The following is a 21,037-nucleotide window of genomic DNA, read 5'->3' on the forward strand; positions in this document are numbered from 1 at the left end:
CCCTTTCTTTTTGACCACACAATTTCTGGTTTTCTTCCAAATTCTGCTTAAACGCCATCTCCCTTGGGGAACTTCCTTCTGCCTACCTCATCTGTGCTATTGTTCATGGATCCAATTGCTCCCAAGTTGGAGCACCTGGAAGGAAAATCATGGGTCTTATTCATTTTAGGATCCTCATGCTGTCTCCCAAATGCACTGGATGCTAAATAATCCATAAATTGCTTGAAACAGTTGTATTTAAAATTACTACATTCCTGGAGTTCGTGTCATGGCTCAGTGGTTAACGTATCCGACTAGGGACCATGAGGTTGCGGTTCGATCCCTGGCCTCTCTCAGTGTGTTAAGGATCCAGTGTTACCGTGAGCTGTAGTGTAGGTTGCAGATGTGGATCAGATCCTGCTTTGCAGTGGCTGTGATATAGGCCGGCAGCTGTAGCTCCGGTTAGACCCCTAGCCTGGGAACCTCCATATGCCTTGGAGCTGTAGCTCCGGTTAGACCCCTAGCCTGGGAACCTCCATATGCCTTGGGAGCGGCCCTAGAGAAGGCAAAAAGATAAATAAATACATAAAAAATAAAATTACTACATTCCTAACTAAACCTAATTTAATTTTATTAGTAAGAACCCAGTAACTTAAAATTTGCAAACAAGCTGTAACCGCTTTCTAACCTTGGGATAAACGTGTGCTTAAAGCAGTTGCCTGGAGTTTCCATCGTGGCTCAGCAGTAATGACCCCAATTAGTAACCATGAGGACACGGGTTGGATCCCAGGCCTCTCTGAGTGGGTTAAGGATCTGGCGTTACCATGAGCTGTGGTGTAGGTCACAGACAAAAGCTCAGATCTGGTGTGGCTGTGGCTGTGGTGTAGGCAGCTACAACTCCAATTCAACCCCTGGCCTGGGAACTTCCATATGCTGCAGGTACAGCCGTAAAAAGACAAAGGAAAAAAAAAAAATCAGTTTTCCTATGGCCAAGTGTGGTTTTTATTTTTCATCCACGTTTTTTTCTTGAGCAGGAGGACAGCAGAGCAGTCAGAAATTTGACTTCAAAGCCAGACAGACGGTCCTCAAATCCTGACTCTGCCACTGCAAGGGCATGTAACTTGGCCAAGGCATTCAGCTCTCAGGCCTTATTCTAATGTCTAAGAAAATATTGATAACTGCCTCATAGAATTTCCATGGGGATTCAGTGAGTAAATACATGCAGTGTTTTAAAACAATGCCCCCTACCCAGTGAATTCTCAATTCAGGCCTTTTAAGAGTAATTAAATCTAATAGCATGATTAATTCTCTGTGATCAGAATTATACATACAAAGGAAAGCTGGTTATATTTATTCCCATGTCCTCTATTCATGATCCTACATGTTCATTCGAATAAATTCAGCTGGTTTATCTCCATACTTTTGCCAAATGACCTATCTGGGCAAAACTACGCAATTCTCTAAGCACTGTCTCAGAAATATAATGCAAACTATGAGTATAATTTTTAAATTTCTAATCACATAAAAAATATGAATAACTGAATCACTTTGTTGTATGGCAGAAATTATCACAACTTTGTAAATCAACTATAACTTTAAAAAACTTAAAAAATAAAAAATTATGCAAGTGGGCTATATATTTTACCAGATATATCTATTATTTTAACATGCAATCTATATAAAAATTATTGGTGGCATCCAATGGGTATTTATACTTACAGTGAATTTCAATTAGAACTAGCCACGTTTCAAGCACAGGGTCTGTATATTACAAAAATGTCTAAGATGCCATTTGACTCAATAACATGCAATTTCTAGATTTGTCACTGGGTGGTGCTGGAGCCAAATACTGTTTTTGAATAAAGTAAGGGTGTTTAGTCTTACAGGACAGTATTTCATTGTTATGCTGATTCCAGATTCGACAAAGATAGCTATAATGAACTAATGGGATAACAAGCATCATCCTTTCGTAAGAAATCAACAGTGCTAAAAATCAGGCAAATCCCAGTTCTCTTCAAACCTTTACTGACGTTTGCCAGGCCCATTTAATGTGAAAGTTTATGAGATTTTAAAAAATTTTGAGGAAATAGTTTCTGTAATATATTTAATTTCACCAGATAGATTACATCTAATGGGATCTCTTTTTATTCCTATACACTTAGGGTGTTTAAATCACTCGTTTGGTACTGCACTTTCTTTAACCAAATTTCTTTTGCAGTTACAGTCTTAAACAGCATTTAACATAGTAGCTGAACACTATGAACTTTGTCCTGGAGAGTAGATAGATGGTATTTATTTTGGTGGGGGGGAAAAAAAAACTCAAGCCAACTTGGATTAGGAACAATGGGATACTTTCACTTTAGGATGTTGGCACTTAAAAAAAACACATGTATTATTTGTCCAACAGTTACAACAGAAATGGTTTGCAAGGCTGTTACTTAAAGCAAATTTCTTACTCCATCCCTTTAACTTATTCAAAACTCTCTCAGTCTCCAGCTATCCCAGCAGTTTCCTTGTCTTTTAGCCCAAAACTAGATGCACAAGTGACTTATGTTTCTAAGCTCGCTGGAAATGCTAGCATGCTTCCTATACTATAGAGCTTCTATACCTCTAATTAGGAACAGTCCCTTCTCTACCAGCTCTGAGAATTACACTGTGGCACATACTGCTAGCTGCCTACCCATATTTACCCCTTTGCCTTGTTAATGTAACTCAGATTTTGCTGGGAGTAAGTACATGCCTCATTACCATTTTCCCAGTGTTGTTTGAAGCAAAGAGTAGCCATCTGATATGCTCTGGCCTTTGACATACAAAGGAAAGTTTGCCAGGAGATTCCAGAAAGTTTCTTCTCTCTTCATAAGGGACACATAAAGCTGGTGCCATTCTTTTCCCTTCCTTCTTCCCTTGAATATGGAATTGGTGCAGCCATCTTCTGCTATGAGGCCACAACCATGGGGATGAAAACTGAGCAGAGGAGCAGAGAGCCCAGGTCTCAGAAAGCATTGCTGTGACCTGATCCAAGACTAGGAAACCACCTCCCTCAAAACCTGTTAGATGAGAAAATATTAGCTCACGAATTTAAGTCACTGTTAGTTGAATGCTGTTTTGTCAAATACATCCCTAATAGATACACCTTCCCTCCTTCTGCTCCCTAACATTTGTTTTCCCTTCTACCCCATCAATATGAGTCTCTCTCTATGTCCTCCCCTCCAAGCCCGAGTTGGTACCAGGCTAGTGTCAGAGTTTTTACCCTCATAGCTCAGTATTCATTCAGGAGAGATAGAAAAGTAATGCCCGGCTAGTAAGTGCATTTTATATTATTGTGATGTTCTTAAGATTATTATTAACATGAATCTGACTTGTTAATGAATTTTAAGACGAGACCTCTGTGAAAGCCAGAAAGGAACAGGAAGATAATGATTACCAGCATTTATAAAGGCCTGTCACAAACTTTCATTTGACCTCAGAATAGCTCTGCACTGTATCATTAATATTCCTCTTTCACAGGTATGGAAATTGAACCCTAGAAAGATTAAGTTATTGTCAAAGGTCACATACCCATGATGATATAGACTTGGCATGAAAATACCATAACTCGCACCATGCTTACTTGATAGCATTGTACGTAGAGATGAGACTAAAGATTAATATTTATCAAGTAGGTACTGTGTGTTAAGGGCACGGGGTGGATTGAGAGTTTTACATACTTAACTTTGTTCAATGCTCCCAGTGATGTTACCGCCAAGTACTATTTGCATCCCCACAACAGGTAAGGAAAGTTGAGGTCCTATCCAGGAGCACTCACTCCTCCAGCCTCACCCTCACATCAAGCTGTTCTTTTCTTATAGCACATTCCTACCCTTTTATCTGAGCTGGCTGGATTTTTGTCCTTGAGCCCAAATCAAGCTGCTAAACTAGATTCTCCTCTACCTTCTGCTTTTTGTTTGTTTTCCATTGCCACTGGACTGTACATTTCACATGTTATTTAAGAACGGCAACTGTCTATCTCACGTCATGAAAAGATTCAGCCTTAAATTATTTGACTTATTTTTCCCATTCAGTGGATGTTAATGAATTTTGACTCTAAGAATCTGGACTTCAAAAGAACTCCTTGGATTCCTGACTTTTAAATTAACTTAGAGTTTGCTTTCATTTCCATGAAGAGGGCTTAATTTAAAATGTACTTAATAAAATATTGTGCATGTCAAAGATAAGCAAATACATTTTCATATGGATAAAAACAAGGCCTTTGTACTTAGGCTCCTGGTATCATTGATAACCATATTCCTCTTAAAAAATAAACTCAGGCAGGTTTTGATGATGCACATTTCCACTTGATGGAGATTTTTAAATGCTTCCTTTTGGTTTTGATAGTGGAGTAGAAAGAACATCACAGGCCTGGTTTTATCCAGGTTGTCATTTACTGGTTCTGAGACCTGGAGCAAGTTGCTTATACTTTCTAAACCTCAGTTTCCTCATCTCTGACATAAAACTAACACGTCAACCCTCCTCCCTTTTTCGAGTGATTAAATATGCTGGTGGATATAAATTGTCACATGCCTGTGCATAATATCCACTCAACAAATATTAATTCATGCTATTCCTTCCTTCAGTCTCCCTAACGGACATTATAATCTTGTTTTCCAGGTCTGATGAGCTTTAAAACAGATACAGGTATTTCTAGGCACTGGAAACTAGGAAATAGTACATTAAAGAAACAAAAAACAAAGTCATTTTTAGGAAACAACTACCACTTTTACGACCTAAAGGAAGAATTAAGGTTGAATATTGCAAGGCCATGTTTTTTTGTTATTTGAGATAAGATTTTATTTATTTACATTCTATTTTTAAACCCTGGTGGATGCCTTTTTTCTTAGGTGTTGCTTCCTAGAGAGGCTTGAAACTAGATAAATACCAAGATTATATGTATACAAAAAGAAACATTTCTAAAGCAGGTTGAAAAGATCTCTACCTTTTTATCTAAAGCTCTTTCAGTTATTTTGAAATGACATTGGTTAAGTTACAGACAAAAACTCTGCTTGATAGTAACTTGCCTTAATCCCTATCCATTACAGTTGCCTTCCACTAAAGATGGCAAACAATCACTCACATTATAAGTTAACAGGCACTCCTGGCATCCACAGAGAGTAACCGCCACAGTTGCTGGAAGATGTGATTTCTGACTTTCAGAAGAGAAAGTGTCAGAATTTTGCTGCAAATAATTCACACTGTGGCTTTGGAAGCTGCTTTTTTTTTTTTTTTTTTTTTTTTAATAGCCCCATGATATCTTGTGCATAACTCTCTCAATCCTGCATTATATTCTAATTTTCATTTTATATAGCTTTATCACTATAGAATGTCTCAAGATTTTTGAGACAATACATAATTTGATTTTGTATTAATAACATTCAGCATAATGTTTCAAACAAAGTGGTAGATACTCAATAAATCTTAGTGAAAGGAGGAAAGGGGAAAAAAAAGGCTAGTAGGAGAAAAATTAAATTGCAAGGATAGGAAGAATCAAGTCTCTATCATTAATATAATCAGAACCAATATAATTAATATAATATAATTAATATAATCAGAACCAAATACTTAGTTTCACAGGCTGCCTCTCAAAGTGATTATATTTTGAACTGAGCCCATTACTCAAGTAGTCAATAAAGCAACCCTATTAATAATACTATTGTCACTTCCTCACTCTGTAGTGACATCACTGAACATCATCTTTTGTCTGAAAGCTTTTTTATTTTTATGCTATTTTTATTATTGAGTTTAAGGTGGTGTAAAGAAAATTGCCCCTGGGGGGTGAAGGGGACTGACAAAAAATATCTAAGTCAATGTATTATTCTGTGTTTCCCCACAGTGTGGCAGCAGAGACTTAAAAATTGGGAAAAGCCACCAGTTGCAGGGAGAATTTCATTCAAGAATTTGGGGAGACTAAAACCATAGAATTGCTCTCAGCTGGAATATTAATGAGAAGTGTCAATCAAATTTTCTGTGCTTCGAACGCTTTTACCATCAAACGAAACTATTGATTAATGAGTTTCTTGTGTTTACTGTAACACACCTAGTAACTTCACTGAGGGCTTAAATTCCTTCTTAACTTTTAGTTGGCAAAATTTGCTAGAAAGGTTAATATTTGTGTTGGAATGAGTAAAGGTAAACACAGTAGGCTGACATATGATATAGATCTGTTGAAAGAATGTCCAATGAATTGTAACAACCTGTTATTAAACAGTGAACCAATCTCTCCTATGATCAGTGAGATGACAATAGAAACAATCCCATCCCGGTGTTACAAAGAGTAGAGGTGAGAACTCACCAGGAAATGTGTAGTAGTTCATCTGGCAAGTAGGAGGTGAACGTGGATAAAAGCCATGGTAGTATTACAATTTTTTTCCACTCTGCCATCACCTTCCTGCCTCCACTATCATGGCACTACCCTGTTCCAAGTGGAGAAGCACAAATGACTAGGAGGGCAGCCCTGCTGTGGAAGAGTTCAGCCATTAGCAGTAGAGATGAGCATGTAATTAAATAACCATGTCTCTATGCAGAATGAGACCAAAACCATACCTCCACATGCAGGCTGAGCACTGAGGGCAGAAAATTACTTTCTTCCTACTCTCAACACACTATCTACATTAATGTAACTTACTATTCTGCCCTCTTCATTATTATACTTTTACCATTCAAGGAGACTCTTGTCCAGGCAAATAGCTTGATAGTTCATTACAGGAATTTCTAGAAAAACCCATCAACTCTTCCCTGGGAAGCATCTATTAACAGTTTATACCCTGGGACTATACATATCCTTACCTTAAAATCTTGCCTTGCTGTATCCATCAATCATGGACATTTTTTATTTTTATTTTTATTTTTACAGCCACACCTGTGGCATATGGAAGTTCCTGGGCTAGGGGTTGAATTAGAACTGTAGCTGCAGGCCTGCGCCACAGCAAAACCCACCCAAGCCACATCTGTGATCTATGCCGCAGCTTGTGGCAATACTGGATCCTTAACCCACTGAGCGAGGCCAGAGATTGATCCCTTATCCTCACAGAGACAACACTGGATTCTTTTTTTTTTTTTTTTTTTTTTTGTCTTTTTGCTATTTCTTGGGCCGCTCCTGCAGCATATGGGATGTTCCCAGGCTAGGGGTGGAATCGGAGTTGTAGCTACCAGCCTACATCAGAGCCACAGCAACACGGGATCCGAGCCGCGTCTGCAGCCTACACCACAGCTCAGGGCAACGCCAGATCTTTAACCCACTGAGCAAGGCCAGGGATCGAACCCGCAACCTCATGGTTCTTAGTCAGATTCGTTAACCACTGAGCCATGATGGGAACTCCAACACTGGATTCTTAACCCACCGAGCCACAATGGGATCTCCTGAAAAATTTTCAGTGGTCCTTACCCAATTCTAATCAAGGCCACTTCTTGAAAGACCTGCTTTATTTATTTGTCTGTTTATTTGTTTCCAGGCCACACCCATAGCATGTGGAAGTTCCCAAGCCAGGGACTGAATCCAAGCCACAGCAGCTGTGGCAACGCTGGATCCTTTAATCCACTGTGGCAGGCCAGGATGGAGCATGCATCTCTGCAGTGACCTGAGCCCCTACAGTTGGAACTCTGAAAGACCTATTTAAATCAAACTTAAAATTCTCAGAAAAATCCAGCCTTTTCCCTCTTCAGAGACATGTCCCAACCATCCCCAGGATGCAGTTCTCTCATACCTCTACACACAACAAACTCATCTTTGCCTTATCAACAGCTGGCCTTTGTGATATCTAAGGAGCTGGCATTGGATGGATAAGTGCCACAAAACAGCATATATGTATGAAACAAAGAGGAATTAATTTTCCTTGGAATGCCTATATGTTCAGATATATAGGGGTGGTTTTTTTGTTTTTTGTTTTTTTCCTCTTTTTGCCTTTTTTCTAGGTCTGCACCCATGGCATATAGGCATTCCCAGGCTAGGGGTCTAATTGGAACTACAGCTGCTGGCCTACACCACAGCCACAGCAACATGGGATCGGAGCCGCGTCTGTGACCTATACCCCAGTTCACGGCAACACTGGTTCCTTAACCCACTGAGCGAGGCCAGGGATCAAACCTGCAACCTCATGGTTCCTAGACGGAATTGTTAACCACTGAGCTGTGACAGGAACTCCATGGAGGGATTTTTAAATTGGGTGTTTTTCTCATTATAGCAGGTATCTTCTACTTAAATTGTGTGATAAGATAAATGATGATCCCTTGAAGACATCATTATGAATACAATTCTGTAGTTTACTTTATAATTACCAAAGGAATCATACTCATACTAATGAAATACATTGTATAAATATGCGTACCAATTAATAAGGTTATTTTTTAAAGAGTCATTCATTTTACAAAGAGACTCTCAGGCTTTAATGCTTTCAGATGAGGAAGTGAGGTCCAGAGAGCTTATATGCTATCCAATACCACATAGTAAGTAAGTGAAAGATCAGAGCTGCAATTCTGTTTTATAAGTAGTACAGTATAAAGCATTTTCTTCAAACTTAAGTAAAGCATAGACCTATTTTAAATGAAAAAATATCGAAGGTTCCATACAATACACTTACGAATCCTTTATGACTGCCATAGTGGACACAGAAAAACAATAGTTTGAATCTTAGGTATTTCTCTTAATATCCATAGGATTTTTTTCAACTTATTAAACAAATGTAAGCACATTTCTTCATCCACCAAAAGTATTTATCCCATAGGTTTGTTGTGAGAATTGCATAGCACAGCACAGGCAAATCATTTAGCCTTTATGTGACATGAGTTAAAGGCTCAATACATTTTTCTTACCATCTTAATCATTAACTGCTTATTCAACGTTGCCACTTGGCTGTTTTTTGTTAGATCTCACTTAGATATCAAGGAAAGGAGTAAACAGAAGCAAAATCTTTGGCTTGAACAATGGTACAGAAAAACTTCTATCTATTCTGCCAGGTCTATCTGTGAGATTTGAAGGTAGAAGATAGATTTAGGAGAATTCCATTTACAAATAAGTTTAACAGAGATGTAAATGTGGCACTAAATAGCCAAGAGAACAGGTTCAAAATTGTGCAGATCTAAATGTGGTTTCCTTTCATGAAACAGACATAAGTCCTCCCAGCAAAAGTGCTTCATAAATCACAGAAGATAATAAAGTCCCTGAGAAAAGCGAAGAGATTAGCCTTGTGTTGTCACCCAATATTTCTAATGTGAGATTGTCAGACTTAAGAAACCAGAGAAATCTTAACTGTAAGATGCACCTGACCATTTAGAGAGATTGCTATTCCCTTGCTACAAGCTTAGAAACAAGCCATTTGTGTGATTTGCATGTGCTGATATCATCCCTAAGTGGCATTATGCCTTCAAAAATGACAGTGACATGATGTCTTCAGTTATATTTCCCAAGGTAAAAACATTTTCAGTTCAGCAGAGAAAAGCATGTTGTTACTAACTCAAGGCAATTGGATCACTACAAGGCTAATGTTTTTCTACATGGCTCACAGAGGAAAAGGGCAGATATTTTAGAAAAGACATCATCAGATTATTGATATCCACACAATAAAATATAACCACTTCAATCCAAGTGTATGTTTCCATGGAGAATGTAGAGACTACAAAGACAGCCCTAATGGGAAAAATAGTAACTAAATGCCTATGGTTTTTCTTTCCTCAAAAGAATTAAAATTACATTTATGGATAAATAAACCCAATCAGTACAGGGTCATTGGAGGGTTAGAGAAGGGATGGGACACAAAGAAAGAGTGGAAAAAATATTAAAGCAAAAATGGGGATAGATACAGGAAGTGAAAATTCAATCATAGCTAAAAAAAAAAAAAAAAAATTCTCCCTATCAGGCTTGTATCTGAAATTATACAATGGAATCCTACAAGTTGTCTATGTGATCAGAGCAGACCAGCCAGTTCCAAGTGGTCTTACTGCCAGGATGTATTTGGAGGCACTAAAACAAATACCTAATAACCACTAATGCCTATTCCATTCTCCCACTGTGTCCATATTGCCTCTTCTCTGAATTTTCATTACAATCAAATATAGTAAACCCACTCACTCCATCAAATATGCATTGACTTCCCATGGAACCAAATAAGTGGTTCCATAAGTGGCAAATGCATGAACAAGTGTGATCACTTAAGACACAACTCCAGTATTGTTCCAAAAAGTTAAAGGAAAATGCTGTCCCCCATTCATTCTCCTATTTCTTACAAGACAGATGTGATGTCTTTTGCTAGAGCATAGATCCTTCAGAGGTAAGCTTGGCAAATACCAGAATGTGGCAGCTAAAGGTAGCATTTCTTTCTCTCCGAGAAGATATTCTTAGAATCCCTGCAGGGGCTGCAAAAATGTTTGCAGCAAGTGTAATGGTCTTTTGTCTAGATCAGAAAGGAGGTTCTAATAGGCTTGTATCTGAAATTATACAATGGAATCCCCTATAAGCTGTCTAGTGGTCAGAGCAGACTAGTCAGTTCCAAGTGGTCTAACTGCCAGGATGTATTTGGGGACACTAAAACAGATAACTAATAACCTCCTAACTTGCTTGGAGCCCAAGAAAGGATGTGAACCCTGCACAAAATCTTAGATTTAATAGCAGCTAATAATTACTGAGGGACTCTTAGGGATCATGCCATTTTCTGAGCACTTTATATACTTATTAATACACTTAAATCAAAAGCCTGGAAAGAAATACTATTATTACATCCATTCAGCCCATTGAGGAAACCAGAGGACAAAGAAGCAGAATAACTTGCCCAAGGTCACAGAGTTAGAAATTAGCAGGGCTGGAATTTGAACTAAAGGTACCATAAGCCCTCACTCCTAACTGTTAACATTTTACTTAAAAGAACAATGTCTCTGTTTTACAGATCCTATTAGAATTGAGAGTCTTTATCTTCCATGGGAATATCTATTAAGAGGTGAACTTAGTACTTGACTTGATATCTTAGCACAGTACTTGGCTCTCAGTAAATAGTGTTTTAATGAAGAAGTCAGAGGAGGGCATTTTACAGAGCAGTTTGTTCATGCTTTTACTTTTAACTCAGTTCATTTCTAGCTTTTTTTTTTTTTTTTTTTTTTTTTTTTTGGCTACTCCCATGGCATGTGGAAATTCTTGGGCCAGGAATTAAACCTGCACAACAGCAGCAACCCAAACCACTGCAGTGACGATGCCAATCCTTAATCCACTGTTCCACAAGAGAAATCTGTTAGATAGTTTATTTCTATTTATTTTTATTTATTTATTTTAGGGCCACACCTGCAGCATATGGAAGTTCCCAAGTTAGGGGTCAAATCGGAGCTGCAGCTGCCAGCCTACAGTGCAGCCACTGCAACGTGGGATCCAGTCTGTATCTGTGACCTACACCACAGCTCACGGCAACACCAGATCTTTAACCCAATGAGCAAGGCCAGGGATCAAACCCACATCCTCATGGATACTAGCTGGGTCCTTAACCTGCCGAGCCACAAGGGGAACTTCCCAGATAGTACATTTTTAGATGAGAAAATGCCTTATGCCTTCTGGAGAAAACAGAAAAATATTTCTACCAGCTTTGTTTCAATACTTTATCCCAAATGTGTGATAGTTATAGACGTCTTCAATTTGGGTAAGAAAGATTCCTGGGTTAACTTTTATGAGGTGAAAATGTATGTTCTTAAGGCATACAAAGATACTGGAGCATTCTTAATTTGTTCCATTATCTTTTAATTAAATTGCCCTCTATTATCATTTTGTGAAGTGGAATTGTGAACTTGTTGGACCATAGAATTTGGCATCCAGTACTTTTGTCATAATCACTGCATCTTCAATTCATTTGTCCTTCAGAGCTTAATCTATTTTGCTTCCCTAATTACCATCTACAGCTGTACCCAGGGTTTGAAACACTTTCGAAAACACATTTTTCTAATATTTTGGCATCCAATTGGGACATCCAATAGCATCCAAAATATTATCAGAGAGGGTTCTAAGTAAGAAATCTATGTATATATTTTTCTGATTATTTTCTTTGTGCCTATGCACTTTAACTTAGATTTCATTTCATTGTGTGAGCAACATGTACATTGGGAATGACAATAGTCTCTGTGATGACCACACATGGTCCTTGTAAGGGTTCAATGAATTCATGCTATAAGCTTTGTGAATAGACTTAGAATACAGTGTCTTCTCTGTAGTGTCAGCTCTTCCTATACTTTTTCTTTGGGTTCTTGTAAGGGTTCAATGAATTCATGCTATAAGCTTGTAAGGGTCCACACACATGGTCCTTGTAAGGGTTCAATGAATTCATGCTATAAGCTTTGTCCTTGTAAGGGTTCAATGAATTCATGCTATAAGCTTTGTGAATAGACTTAGAATACAGTGTCTTCTCTGTAGTGTCAGCTCGTCCTATACTTTTTCTTTGGGTTCTTGTAAGGGTTCAATGAATTCATGCTATAAGCTTGTAAGGGTCCACACACATGGTCCTTGTAAGGGTTCAATGAATCATGCTATAAGCTTTGTGAATAGACTTAGAATACAGTGTCTTCTCTGTAGTGTCAGCTCTTCCTATACTTTTTCTTTGGGTTCTCTACGTGGAAGCTTCACAGGGATTTTAAAATGAACATATTTGAAACTGAAATCATCCCATTCCCCAAAACTATTTTCCACGGCCCCATTCGAGTCTTAACTCAAGAACTGTGTTATCATCATCATATATTTCATATCAGAAATCTGAGTGTAGGAGTTCCCGTTGTGGCGCAGTGGTTAACGAACCCGACTAGGAACCATGAGGTTGCGGGTTCGGTCCCTGCCCTTGCTCAGTGGGTTAACGATCCGGTGTGGCCGTGAGCTGTGGTGTAGGTTGCAGACGCGGCTCGGATCCCTAGTTGCTGTGGCTCTGGCGTAGGCCAGTGGCTACAGCTCCGATTCGACCCCTAGCCTGGGAACCTCCATGTGCCGCGGGAGCGGCCCAAGAAATAGCAACAACAACAACAACAACAAAGACAAAAGACAAAAAAAAAAAAAGAAATCTGAGTGTAGGGATGTCTGCTAATTCTTTCTTGGGTGGCCCATCTATCAATGAGCCTCAGAGTTCCCATCTTGAAAATATATCTTCATTCTACTCACACTCTTAGGCACCATCATCTCTTGGCTGGACTGACACAGTTTAAGAAGTGCTTCTTCTACTTTCATTCTTAACCACCTTCCACCCTTCTCTTCACAGCAGCCAGAGTCATTTCTACTCATGAATTGGATGCAGGTTGTTTAAATGATAGGTCTTTTAGAGGTTCCAGACAAGCTGGAAAGCATATGTGAATTAAAAAAAAAAAAAAAAAGACACATCTATCCAACTGTGGGCCATTTAAACAGCTCTTAGAAGCCTGCTGTCTCTCAAGAAAATACATCAACACATCTCCTTCCTCTAGGGGATGATGGGGAAATGAAGCACAATTTTGAGAGACATTTTAAACACTAATTACTTCAACCTGTGTCTGTCATCGTTAAAGCTGCATTAATAGAGGCAAATGAGTTGACAGGTGATTGCAAAATAAAAGACTATTTTAATATAATATGCATTAGGATATTTTACTTCTGTCTACATATTACCATGCCCCAGGCAAATTGACTAAGGAGTCACATTTAACCCTTCAGAAACGCCAGGAAGAAAATAACAGTAGGCATTGCATTTTTAAACCTTTTTATAAATGTTTTCCCAGTGAATACTGTTATGATACAATGTTTTTAAGCAATTAGGAATAAAGCAAACTACATTTTCACCTGCCACAGAATATTCTTGTTATGACTAGTTCTTTTTACCTGAAGCAGCGAAACAAAAAATAAGGTAAAGAAAATGCAAACTAGTCCTTAAATTCTCCCCGTCCACCCTATTCATCTATAGCAGAGGGGTTAAAACCACATCCTACCTTCTTCTAGTAATTACCTGTTTGACCTTAGACTAAACTCTCAAATCTTCTAATGTTTGAGATCTTCATCTCCAAAGTGGGGATGAAAAAAATCCTCTTACTTCATTAGGTTATTAAGCGCATTGTAAAGTGCCTGGAACATTGCTTAGCAAATAATAAAATATATTTTGCTTTTTATTACTTCTGTTGTCTTTTTTCCCCCCAATGTGTCAATGCCTCTGTTGCTAGAGGTGATTAATTTGATAATAATTAGGGTTTTTTTTGTTTTGTTTTGTTTTTTTTAACCGTTTTTACTCTTCCCACTGTCAAATGCTAGATGAAATACAAAATCGCATTGATAATGGTGATTTGATATGATTTAATTCTAAATAATATTCATGATCTTTCTCTTTCTGACACAATGATATAGAGCCCCTGAAGTTCAGTTGACCCTTGAGCAGCACTAGTTTGAACTGCATAAGTCCATTTATATGCAGATTTTTTTCAATAGTAAATAATACCACACAATCTGTCAGGATATGGGGGAACCATAGATATGGAGGGTCAACAATAAGTTACACTCAGATTTTTGACTGTGGGAATGTTGGTGACCTGCACTGTCCAAGGGTCAACTCTACTACTTTAACGGCATATATTGATTGGACCCTTAAAGCCGTAAAGAGGATTTAGACACATCCACATTGTATATTTCTGCCACATTTCATTGCCAGTGTTAATGTTCCTTTCCTGGGCAGGGCTCAGGTTTGGTATGAGTCAGATCCTTCCCTGCTCCTTAATTCGCACCATCCTTGAGAAAGTGTGAGACTCAGCTGACGGTGAGCAAGGGGAGAATGAGTTGGCATGTTCTTTCTGTGCTTGGTCCTCTTCTCACCCACCCTTCAGCGAAGTCTGCCTTGGTCCAGTCCTTCTTAGGTTAGTAGAGCCCATTTTTCTGTGTTCCAGACATGGGCCCATTTGGCTCCCACCCTCAGTGGATGGTTTAGCTTCATGTTTACTCCAGCATTTATCACTTTGTAGATTCTGGTAGGGATAAGGTGCTACATATTGATAACCCTTTGGAGACACCCCCTTCCCCAAAATGTTCACAAGACAATAAAATACACGTTGCACCTTTTTTCAAACTATGTCTGACTTAATGCCACAGCCACTAAAATTTTTTCACTTATTCCAATTCTGTGAACACACTAAGTTCTCAATTTTTGGCTTTTATACCTGCTATTCCTCTGTCTTTCCATCCTCACATATTTAACACTTTCTCTTTTCTTGTTTTTTTTTTTTTTTTTTTTTTTTTTTTTTTTTTTTAATGGGCATACCCAAGGCATATGGAAGTTCCCAGCCTGGGACTGACCCTGAGTCATAGCTGCAACCTATACCACAGCTGCAGCAACGGCAGATCCTTCAACTCACTGCGCTGAGCTAGAGATCCAACTTGGATCTCTGCAGCGATCCAAGCTGCTACAGTCAATGGATACTTAACCCAGTAGACCATGGCAGGAACTCCCTTGGGTTTTATTTTAAATACCATCTTTTCAAAGAAATTTTCTAAGTAACCCCCCTGTTATTCTCTCTCATAGCATCTCATAATTTTCTGTCACTTATGTTTTGAACTATTTACTGTCTCTACATCAGAGTGTAAGCTCTATGAAAACAAAAATGTTGCTGTTGTGCCTGACCATGGATTCTTTGGTACCATGCAGTGCCTAACACAAAACAAAGTCAGTACATACTTGTTGAACCCATAAATGACTTCTGTCTTAACCAAACTAAGCAACCATGAATTCATCAATATACTATGTGCAGTAAAGGCACTTTACTAAGTTAGTCATGTGCCCTTGTCCTCTGCAAGACCATTTTCCAATATAGCCAGTAGCAATCCAACTTGAAATGATCAGATATAATTTTTTCCTTCTTCTCATTTTAAGGATTTTCATGCCCCATTTGACAAATAACTAGCAAAGAGAATATCAACAAAGAAATACTTACTAAAAGAAGGAATAATTTAACACCAAAAAAAAAATAAATGAGACTTCTCTGCCTAATTTTATAACTGCATGTAAATCTTACAAAATATATAGAAAAACAGCCATTATATTCATTTGTTTAGTGTATCTTGTTTTCCCAATGATATGGAAAGATTCTGGGCGTCAGAAGCCCTAACTTTAGCTCTGGATTCTTTTAAATCCCTGGTAATAGTTGGACACTTTATAGCTAGTCCATGAATACATGATGAATTAACTTTTGAGTTCTCACATTATGTACAATATTATCTTAGATACTGGCTAAGTAAAATATGCATGTTCTACTACATATGAGCTCAAATGTGAAGGAAGAATAGAGAGGTTTACATTTTTAATTTCAGTAAAAATATCCAACCACATCCCAAATCCCTATAAAAATTAAAAAATGATTCTTCACAAAATAGCTAATATCCTAGATAGTCATTAATATAGAAGCACTCACTCTGCAGGACTTATAAGGCCATTCTTTTTTTCTCCTTTAAACAATAAGAATACAACAGTGTTCATATTATAACTGGAATAATAATTATTATTTTGAAAAGCATGTAGTTGCCCTAAATCAGGGATTTAGAAGTATAGCAAGGAATCAAAGAACATAATTCTTTGCTTCTTAAGTGAGGGAAACTATATACAATTGAAATTAATTACTAGCAATTCAGTCTTCAAGTTATTGTGACATGCTTTAGTAAATCAGCAGTAATTATTTCCTGTCTAATCTTTACATTCATTAAGTAATCAGGAAAGGGTTGTTATTGATTTAAAAATTAAATATTAAGCTTATAAATGATATTGCTACAAAGAAAAAGCCATTTTCATATTACTAAATCAAGAAATTAATCAGAAAAATATTATTGGCATATTTCTTGGATGGGTGGATACATGGATAGAAATATGAGTGTATGGAAACAGATATATAAATAAGCATCTGTGTATAAAGAAATTGAAGCTATGTGCCTTTGCTTGATTAGACATATAATTTCAGTTCCTTTTAATGGTTATGAATCTCCTATTATACCAAGCATCATGCCACATGGAACAGAAATATGAATAAGACTTCTATGAAATCTAGGGCTCATATTATGGCATAGTGGAGGTCATATTTACAGAGACCTAACTTCCAGCCTGATTTTCAACTCTATGGATTTTCTACAAACAAACATTAACAACTGTCAAATAAATGCTGCTAAAGGATGCACAGAGGACTCCAAGATGCCTAAGGAATGTTAGCAACTCACTTTTCTACTGTCAGATGAATTTCAACAAAATGATTGTGCAACTTGGAGACATGCTTTTTTCTTATTGGATAGAACCCCCAACAAATCACAAAGGGGTTCTTTTAAACGTATTTTCAAGGGACAGGATGATGTTGCTTTATGCCTCGCCTGCATCATTTGCATACTGCAGAGGACAGAATTTGGTTTACAGCATTTTCAACCTCATTAATTAGGATGCCACTCTTTAGAAGGTTGTGGTATACAGAAAATGCCTAGGCTGCAGTTTCTTTCCAAGTAAAGTTTCTGTCAATGGTAGTAAATGAATAGATACTTCCCAAGGTAATGATAAACATGTGTAAGGTGATATACTGAGTATGCTAAAAACCAATACAAAAATGAAAAGAATTTTATAAGACTGTCTCCTACTTATTCTTATGTATCTTCATATCCTCACCTGGTGTAATAGTAACAAAAAAAAAAAAAAAAGAAAGAAAGAAGATAAAGACAAAAGAATCAGTGCTTCCCACCATGTGGAGTCATGGACTCCTTGGCGAATATTACACATCAGCTCATAGGAGGTGGTGTAGCATAATAGAGGAGGTGTGAACTTGGGCAGCAGAGAATTTTTTTCACATCCTATTCCTGATCGTTCTAGTAGGGCGACCCTATAATGTTGTTTTTAAACTGGCAAAATTGAGATAAAACAAATCTCACGGAATTATTATGAATGTGAAATACATGATGGATATAAAGAGGCTACCACAGTAACTGCCATATAGTAGGTTATTGAAAATGTGAAGTTGGAGTTCCTTTTGTGGTTCGGCAGTAACAAACCGGAAAAGTATCCATGAAAATGCAGGTTCAATTCCTGGCCTTGCTCAGTGGGCTAAGGATCCAGTGTTGCCATGTGCTGTGGTGTAGGTTGCAGACGCAGCTCAGATCCCTTATTTCTGTGGCTGTGGTGTAGGCTGGCAGGCTGGCAGCTACAACTCCAATTCCACTCCTAGGCTGGGAACTTCCATATGCCTCCAGTGTAGCCCTAAAAAGACCAAAAAAAAGATTGTTACTTTTACATATCAATTTTAGAGGAAATTTATAATGGACAAAATAGAAATCATTCACAATGCTTTGTAAATTTCTCCTCTACCAGCTTTTATGACCAAATTTGTGTACTTATAAAATGTGAATTCAGGAAAATGCCATTAAATATTGCCAGACGTCTCAAAATCAACCTGCATTGATCTCCAATTAGTCAAAATTAGTGAGGATACATTGCATTTACCCCATACCTCAGGGTCCAGCCATTTCCTGCTTCTATTTATGTTTGCTGCTCCATGAAGGTATCTGCCTAAGAACAAGTTCCATCAATAGAGGCCAAAACATTGCCTAAAGAATAACTTTTTTTTTTTAACTTCCTGAAGAAAATTCTGAGGTCAGTCCTAATCAGCACTTAATTTTAATACATTATCATCAAGTACTAAGGATTAATTTTAAAAATGATTAATGAAAGCACTTAATTAAATGGCACTCTCTGCTGTCTCCAAATATTCCAGGTCATTGCTCTTACCGATCCCAGATCAGTGGTTCTTTAGATTAAGCCATCAGCTCTGCATTTCTCCAGGTCTTTGTTTAAAAATTCATCTGCGTCTCAAATAAAATATATTTTTGGAATGATTATACAGTCTTTGTTGACTACCCTGAACTCATTTTTTGCTTTCCTCCATAGAAACCAGACCTCAATTTTTGGGAATATGGCTAAGATGTGAGCTACACTACATGTTTGTTCCAGCTGCCCTTGTAAGTGAACATGTTGTGCTACTCTGATCAATGAGAAGTAGACTCTGCCATGGATTTGTGCAAAAATGATGCTATATTTTCATCAGTTTTGATCCTTTTTCCAAATGGCTTTTGTTCACCCCCTTCTGCCTAGAGTTGGAAGGAAGGTACAGTGCAGCAACTATTTGGACCTTGTATGGATGAAAATCAAAGAGGCTGGGACAGAATGAAAAAATCAGAGGCCCACAATCATTGATTGCTGGCCCTTATTCTAGACAAATGGTTTAGGTTGTGGTCATAATCAGTCTTGGAATGGGAAGATAAATGATGAAACCTAGACAAACACAGTGGAGGAGGAAAGGGTGCAAAATACACTAAAACTCCTTAGAACTCCTGTGTCCACAGGTCACCCAAAAATGGGACATAGAGCAGCAAGAATATCTCCAAGCTGGAGAGAGTGGTTCAAGCACACTTCCTAAAGTTAAGAAGAGTTCAGAAACTAAGAAATGTATCACCATAACTGAGAGAACTCAGTTTTGAGATGAGAGCGGTAATTGCAAGCCAGAACTAATGGAATGAGCTGTATACTTTTATAGGAATCCTGGTCTTTTCATTTTCTTAGTCTCTTGAAGAAGGTTTATTACAGTGAAATATTCTCAGATCTCCTTCCAGGCTTGTTACACTTTCTCATGTTACCCTAGGAAGTAGTAAATCCTTAGATTCCTTTGCAGGGCTCTGAGTGAGAAGAGTTGGAAACAATTCTCTAGAGAAGCATTGACATCAACATTATGGTCTCTGATGCCTGATCCCAGGTGTTATGAGATAAAAGACAAGGCTGTTATTGTTTTGTGCATCTGAGGATGTCTGGTCTTTCTAGACATTAAATGCATCATCGCATGTTCTAGAAAATTACACTTTGATCATGTTCAGCGAGCAGAGATGATGGAGCTTTTGCTTAATTCACAACTCACAATTTTCAGGAAACTCTAAAGGCTTTTCTTTTAGGCATCATTCCACTATGCAATAATTAATAACTGGCATGTATTGATCACTTCCTAGATATCAGGAACTGTGCAGTGCAGTGTCTACAGCCAAGCTCATTTAATCCTCCCAATGCCAAAATGAGGTGTCACTACCTTCTTTGTTTTTCATACAGATAGAATTGTCTGTGGCAAGGGCTAAGTTCCTCATCCTCTCTAAGACTCAGTTTGGATGAGGCACTGAGATACCTCAAAGAGTATTCAGATGACATCATTTTTCTCACTGTAGTTGAAAATATTTATACAAATATTTTTTGGTTTAAAATAATCTGCTAAAATGCATAACGCACCTTGGGCTCTGAGACCATACACCCTATGTGCAGGTCTGAGTCCTACACAAACCTGAAATTGAGAGTAAACGATGTCACAAAAACGACTGCATTATTATGTAAAGTATTTTATTTACAATTCACCATTGGCTAGTAATTCTTTTAAAAGTTGTTATTCTTTAAATTTTTTTTGTCTTTTTAGGACTGCACCCACAGTATATGGAGGTTCCCAGGCTAGGGGTCCAATTGGAGCTGTAGCTGCTGGCCTACACCAGAGCCACAGCAATGCAGAATACCAGGCACATCTGTGACCTACACCACAGCTTACATCAACCTTAACCCAGTGAGTGAGGCCAGGGATTGAACCTTCATCCTCATGGATGCTACTCAGGTTGGTTTACCACTGATCCATGATGCCTGATCCCAGGTGTTATGAGGTAAAAGACAAGGCTCCCTATTTTTTAAATATTTTTCTTTATATATTATGATATCTCAATGTTGAGGTTTAGGGAACTACAGTCTTAATGAGTATAGTATATAGTATAACAATGCAATAATTTAAGATATTAGCAACAGAGGGATGGATAAAAATGTGGTACATATATACAATGGAATATTACTCAGCCATAAAAATGAAATAATGCCATTTAAGCTACCTGGGTGCACATAGAGATTATCATACTAAGTGAAGTCAGAGAGAGAAAGACAAATATAAAATAGTATCATTTATATGTGGAACCTAAAATAATAATAAAAATGAACTTTTATATACAAAACAGAAACAACTCAGACTTTGAAAACAA

At 37.8% G+C, this 21,037-nt stretch overlaps 1 protein-coding gene and 1 long non-coding RNA gene across 4 annotated transcripts in view; one reads left to right on the plus strand and one right to left on the minus strand.

The window, feature by feature from the left end:
- The window catches only part of KCNIP4 (potassium voltage-gated channel interacting protein 4), a 1,125,192-nt gene that overhangs the window by 691,462 nt on the left and 412,693 nt on the right, over positions 1–21,037 (minus strand). The gene's annotated exons all lie outside the window — the stretch shown is intronic.
- Positions 1–21,037, plus strand: part of LOC110261970 (uncharacterized) — a 200,023-nt gene that overhangs the window by 177,177 nt on the left and 1,809 nt on the right. The window contains exon 2 of the long non-coding RNA XR_002346375.2: positions 18,876–18,946. This is a non-coding gene — a long non-coding RNA (uncharacterized LOC110261970). The remainder of the gene's footprint in view (positions 1–18,875; positions 18,947–21,037) is intronic.

This window comes from Sus scrofa, chromosome 8, assembly GCF_054392235.1.
Source record: "Sus scrofa isolate SSC_HxYL_T2T_F1_AM1 chromosome 8, Sscrofa_HxYL_maternal_Yorkshire_Landrace_v2.0, whole genome shotgun sequence".
Taxonomy (NCBI): domain Eukaryota; kingdom Metazoa; phylum Chordata; class Mammalia; order Artiodactyla; family Suidae; genus Sus; species Sus scrofa.